We start from the raw sequence: 6,859 nt of genomic DNA, 5'->3' as shown, positions 1-6,859 counted from the left end.
GCCACCGCCACCGCCGCCGCCACCTCGCCGCCTCAGCCTGGCGGGGAGGAGCAGCAGCAGGCCTCCGGGCCCCGGCACCGCCGCCCGCAGGTAATGGGGAAGGGAAGGCGAACGGGGGGATGACTAGCCACTGCGCGCCGCTGGTGCACTGGGGTGCTCCCGCCTGGGAAGTGCCACCACGCGTCGCCCACCTGGGCGCAAGAGGGAAAGGAAAACCTGGTCTCTGACCCGCATCCGCGCCGGGAGACACTCCTCAGGGTCCCCCCAGTGACATTTAATCCTTCAGGGAGAAGGCTGGCCTTGAGCCCCGCAGTCCAGGAGCAATTACCCCGATCTTTAAGGGGTATTCATATGTAAGCTTATCTGCCCAGTACCAAACCCAAAGCAGGCGGAGGTGTTAATCCCTCTCACCTCACCTGGTCGACCTGCAAGCCTAAGACCTGTTTGTTGGCTCCTCTCCCCTGCTGCTTTTTCTCTTAATAGTTGAAAGAAAAATATGGCACTTATTTTAAAAAGGAAAAAAAAAATGCAGACACCTCTTTTTCTTCCCTACCTGAGGATCACTCTACATCTGATCATTTTACTGCCAGTCTAACCAGAAAAAGGGATTACCTACAAGTGAAATGAGTTCGTTAAAATTGATGAAAAGCAATTTGCATGTTTGTAAATTGTATGAACCTTAACCAGAATTTAGTATAAAAGCCAATGACCGTGTACTTTTTTGGAACTTATAGAAATGAAGAAAAAACTTATTTTCGATTTCAACATATAAGTAGATTATCCGTTGAGGTTAGGGAAAAAAACTCTCCTTAACTTCCACTTATTAGTGTTTTGTTTGAAGATAGGCTAATACTAATACCAAAACCAAACCATACAGTATAATAGATACCAAGAGTTTGGATTGGTAGGGATTTGACGATTTCTTTTCCTAGGGTTTCAGTGGAATTATTAAATTTTTTTTAAAAAAATAAGAATCTTCATTTTTTTCCCATTACTTTGACTTCGAGTGGATATTTAATTTTATCTAATGTAGTTTCCCCTTTTCATGGAATGTGAAAGTAATTAATCTTTTTCAGTAGCCTTACATTTAAGGATGATTACATCCATTAATTATGAAAGTTGGATTTACTTATTTGTGCAATAGGGCTAGGTTTTACTTATGTAATCTTTAATTCTCAGAACGACCCAATGATGCAGATTTGTTACTTGAATTTTACAGATGTAAAAGAAACTTAGTAATGTTAAGTAATTTGCCTTAGGTCACACAAGTAGTAAGAGCTAAGATTTAAGCCCAGATATAATTCCAGGGTAGGTGTACTTTCCTCTGTACCTCTCAGTAGAGGTATAGTTTCTTTTAACTTTGTCATGAAAATTTTCCGTTTTATAGAAGTTGGGGGGGGAGGGCGGGAAATACATGAATACCCCAGAACCTAGATTCAGTGATAAACATTTTTATCGTGTTGTTACCCTCTCTTTCTTTCCCTGTGATGTGTTGTGTAACCATTCCAAAGTAAGTTGGAAACGTCTCCACCTTTAAATACTTCAGCATTTTCTAAGAATATATTCATCTACTAACCCTGATCAGTAACAATACCTATCAAATAGCATATTCAATTAATGTATTCACATTTCCTCAATTGTTCCAAAGTGTCTTTGAGCCCCCCACAACCCTTCAAGATTTTGTATTTGGTGATTAAGACTAGTCCCTTCTATAAAAAGTATAATACTTACTCTTTCATTTTCCTGACATCTACCTGACCAAACCAGGTGTATAACCAGTCCCACATTCTGGACTGCCCATGTCCCAGTGGTGTTATTTCATTTATTCCTCTTTCCCCTTGAAATTTCTGTTAACTGGAAGTTTGATCTTAAGAAAAGCTTGATTAGCTTAAAGTAAAACTTTCTTTGGCAAGAGTATTTAATAGGTAATGCTGTGTACCTCAGGTTGCATCATATAGGAAATATATAATGTCAGATTGCTACACTGTTAATGATGTTAAATGTGACCAGTTGATTGAAGTGGTGACTACCAAATCTGTTGTAAAGGTGTGTGGTTTGTCATTTTGTGGTTAGTATGTAACCGAAGGGTAATACTTTGACCCCAAGCAAATATCCTATTTCTGACTACATTTTGCTTAGTAATATTTAGCATCCATTAATTGCTTTTGCTTAAATCAGTTTATTGGTATTTCTCTGTAGGAAAGATTTACTCCATAAAGTGGGAATAAGCTAAATTTTCTTGTAAAAATGCATATTAAATGCTTGCTTTCATCACTTCAGCATTCAGAGTAAAGAGCTGAGAAAATAGTCACCCCCATGGTGGCAAATAGATTTTCTTTAGTATTTTTGGAAAAGATACTACTATGGATTTGTGGGGTTTTTTTTTCCCCATTGTTTTAGAACCATTATAATCCTTTCTCTTTTGGGTGACCAAATTGTCCCAAATTTGATAGTAGAAACCCTTTCAAGCTGGCTGCTGGCACAAGATATCACATGCTTCTTTTGTACTTTGTTTGCTCCACATCTGGCAAGGGCTGTTTATTCAAGGTGTCTTGGGTCTTTTTAGTGAGAAATAGCACATAGAAACCAAGATCTGTGTATTTGGCATATAGATTGCTGCTAAGGTGTCATTTCTTCTAGGCCCTTTGAGAAGAAAGAATTAAGAAATGGTTTTCTGCTTGTTTGTTTAATCAGAATTTCATAATGATATATCCTATTCAAATTTAGCATAGCAGAATTTTTCTTCTTTGATTCTGTTTTTGTCTTTTTGTATTAAAATCTTGCTACCAAATTAAATTAATATGCTTATTTGCTTTCTACTGTATACATAAAATCATTTTTAAATTACAATACCTGTATTACTGCTTCTGAGTGAAGTTGGGGATTTTTTTTGCATTTCTTTTTGTCCCTGAAATATATTACACAAAAGATGTGTAATCAGTACTATTTCCAAAGTCACTTAAAATACTTTTCTCTGGTCATACTATCAACTTGATATGATTCGTTGGTTTCATATTTGAGGGGGGGTTATTTTTGAATTTGTAAAATATATACACAGCTCAAAAATCAAAATAATGTTTCCAGTTATACTTTTTAAAAAATTTACTCAAATTAGGTGAGTTTTTTTTTCTTCAGATTTTAATACAAAATTTATTTCTTGCATAGTCCATCAGCAAGTTAGATCAAAGAGCTGTCAGATTATTTTTTTAGAGCATTAATTATATATAGTATTTTGATCATTTTGACAAAATAGTACATGCAAGGAATTTGATTTCAATCCCATTTCTCCCCCCTTTTCCTTTCCTTCCTCCCTCCCCCTCTTCTCTTCTGCTGACCTTCCTTTCCCTCATTTATTTTTGATTGGTATTTTCTGCACACGTGTTTGTGCGTGCGTGCGTGTGTGTGAATACATACAGGTAATTCTTCTTGGTTCATTTATATATGTATGTAACAAGCTATTATTTAATTTGTTCCATAGTTCTACCCCTTTCCCTTCTTTCCTTCCTCCTCCTTGTTCTCCTTCAAATTAGTTTTTTAAGGTAAAATATTCTTTTCTTTTGCCATACTCCTTTTAATATCTACTTGCATATTTTAATTGTAGAAGGTTGAGCCATAAACAAGGTATAAAACTTAAAGCCATATAGTAGTGCTTTTAAATTAGATTCTGATTCTTCTGGCAAAGAGAAAGCACAAAGACTAATCTTTAGAAGTTAGAGAAATAGATTTCATGCTTTTGCAGATGTCATGTTTTAAATAAAAATTCCATAAAAGTAGAACTGCAACTTTTACTTTGCAATCAGGTCTTTAAAGAGACATGTTAATTGGTAGAGGTTTTATGAATCCATATACTTTTATGCCACACAACAAAACTGGTACACATATGCTAGCTGCAAAAATAAAGGCATTTAGATGTGTGATCAGTGAAGATAACACATTTTGTTTGGAATGAACCAAATTTGATAGAAATCACAATTATATGGTCTCAGATACTATGTTTGGATGGTTTTAAGAGGGAGCACTGGTTGTCTGAAGCAGGCAGAACACAGATAGTTTATTGACCTCCTGTCAACCACCTGATGAAAAGCCCACAGTGTGAGTGTATTCTGTGTTCATCATCACTGCTTTTAGTACCAGAATGAGCATCTGTTTCCTTCAGGGAGTAGAATGGGATGATGGAGAATACATGTGCTTTATACCTATTCACCCTCATTCTGTCTTTAATTTCAGTAATATAGACACACCAAGATTGTTGGAATAAATGAGGTTGATTTTAAAAAGGGTACAAACATTTACAAGGGTGTGTAGCCATGCAGAAGCTAAAAAGCCTGTTGTGGTTGACTAAAATATGGTGATGATGATAATTATATTTGTTGTGCCTTTTCTATAAACCAGGTATGCTAAACATGTTATACATTATCTCAGTTAAATCTCATATTAACCCTTCCATATTGCTACTAGTATCTTATCATGCGAGTAGGGAAAGTGATACCTTGAGTAGATTAAATGACTTGCCCAGGGTATCTCATCTAATAAGTAACCAACCCATGTTTCAAACTCAAGTCTGTCTTCAGAGTTAGCACTTGGCTGCTATCTACACCTCACACTAAATGTGACAAGTTGTAAAATTGAATATATTTCAATCACGATGAATAGGAACCACATAACTGATGTATATTCTGTAGGAAAACTGAAATCAACCTTACATTTGTCATGTCTATTACACATATTTATGTTTTCCCTTCTAAGATATATGAGAGTTCCTGGTCCCCTGCTACAAGAACTGCATTTTAGATCACGTTTTAATAGATGTTTTTAAAGTATCAAAAAATAAAAAGTAAAGTAACAAAAATCAAGATGAATTGATGAAGGGGTAGATGAGTGATAAGACAAGTAGGGTATAATAGAATGTAAATAATAGCATATAGATATGGTTGTTTAGGCATAACAATATTGACAGCTGTTTAATAAAACAGTCAATGTCCTGTATTCTGTCAGCAATTATCCTCTGAAACTCCTAGTAAGTCTTCCTAGCCTTATAAAGAATAAAACAACTTTGTCACTGAAAAGACTGTTGTAAAAGGGGTTCCCTCATTAACTTAGGAGACTCCTAATTAATTAGGCTCCTTCCAATGATAATTTTTTATTACCTCTATAAATATTACATGTATTGAAAATAATTTTCCCTTGTGGTTTCCTGACATTTTGACTGCTGTTAAATAGAGTGTACTCTAAGCTTTACGATGGGATATTTTTGCTTTAAATGCCACTGTATTTACTACAAAGCAGAGTTGTCACATCTAAGAACAGTTGCTTAAAATTTATCTCCTGTTAAGCTGAAAGTCACATTAGTTTTTCGTTATTCTTCACCCCATTTTAGGACATGAGCAGGAAATCTTGAGATTTCTACTCATATATTCTAAAAGAGCAATTGTATATGTGCTTTTAGAAATACAAAGCAACATTAGAGTTATATTGCACTCTTATTTCATGAAGTATTACATTAATTTCTTCACTAACATTATCATTAGTGCCTAGAATATTCTTGGCTAGCACATTTTTACTTTACTTATCCTGGAGTAAACTACTAACTTGCCGTGGTATCTCATATTGATAACTGTTTTGGAAGAGTAAAAATGGGTAGATAGAAGCTCATTCTTAGTTTCTCATTATTCTTAGAAAGTATCATTTCCCTTTTTTTCCCCCCACATTAAATATTCTTCCATTTTAAATTTTAAACTTCCATTGGCAGCTTACAAAAGTTTGATACCCAGCCTTTTTTGCAGTTTCAATATTCTGGTACTTAAATAAAATTTTTAAAATTCTGTTACTTTACAATATTGCTGTCTTGCTATATGTATTTTGACTATTTTAATAGCCAAAGGATATTGCTATTCTTTTTTTTTTTTTTTTAACAATACCTTGATTTTATTTTTATGTGGTGCTGAGGATCGAACCCACTGCCTCGTGCATGGTAGGCGAGCGCTCTACCTCTGAGCCACAACCCCAGCCCTACTATTCTTTTACAGACATTAAATTGTATATATTTCTTTATGCTGAAGTGATTTGCTGTTGATTAGATAATGATAATTTATGGATGCGTTCATCATCACACATCTTGGGTAACATCTAGAGAAGACTATGCATCTCTGGAATCAACTTTTTATGGAACTACTACCCTCTTATTTCTGAAAATAACTATATAATTTCTTTAGTGAATTATTTCATCTTAACCTAAGTATCTTGGTCCTCACTTATTCTTGGCAAGCAACCATACTTAATACATTTTATTAAATATTTTGTGTTCTTCGATTAATAAAATTGAAATATCCTTTGGCCCAAAGAAAATAAGATCTGAGAGTTTCCAGGAACTTAGACATATTGCAATTGTTTTCTTTTTACTGGTGGTGTTTATTGATTTATTGATGTGCATGTAAGCATTCTTCCACTTTTAATTTTTTCTCCTTTTTATATTTCAGCTACTTGGGTCCCCCCCCCCCTTTTGTTTTTCTTCCTTTCTACTTTGGATCCTCCCATTGCTCATTTCCCTTCTGTGACTTTCCATTAATGTATGAAGGCAGTTTCTCTTATCTTTGGTGCCTTTTACATTATGTACAAACCATACTTCCATGAGAATTATTTTTATTTACAGGAACCATTGTCTCTTATCTTTTGCCCCACCTAGTGGTGTTTCTTCCTTAATTCTTTCTACTTTTCCTTAATTAGGTTTACTTAGCTTTGTTTTGAGAAGTTATGTAGCATAGTGGTAATACAACAAACTGAGCAAACCTAGCTTCAATACTGACTTTAAATCTGTTACTTACTAGTTGTCTGACCTTGAGCTCTTCCTTTTGGGGGGGGG

The 6,859-nt window shown here is 35.1% G+C and overlaps 1 protein-coding gene across 7 annotated transcripts in view; it reads left to right on the top strand.

Annotated features, from left to right (window-relative positions):
* Zbtb44 (zinc finger and BTB domain containing 44) overlaps nucleotides 1-6,859 on the top strand; it is a 69,415-nt gene continuing 62,556 nt past the window's right edge. For 6 of the 7 annotated variants that reach the window (XM_015499053.2, XM_048796155.1, XM_048796156.1 and 3 more), the window contains exon 1: nucleotides 1-90. The gene's annotated coding sequence lies outside the window, so the exon portion shown is untranslated. The remainder of the gene's footprint in view (nucleotides 91-6,859) is intronic. The other variant, XM_015499051.2, reaches the window with a different exon arrangement.

Source organism: Marmota marmota, unplaced genomic scaffold (genome assembly GCF_001458135.2).
Source record: "Marmota marmota marmota unplaced genomic scaffold, marMar, whole genome shotgun sequence".
NCBI lineage: Eukaryota > Metazoa > Chordata > Mammalia > Rodentia > Sciuridae > Marmota > Marmota marmota.
This window is presented reverse-complemented; position numbering and strand designations above follow the sequence as displayed.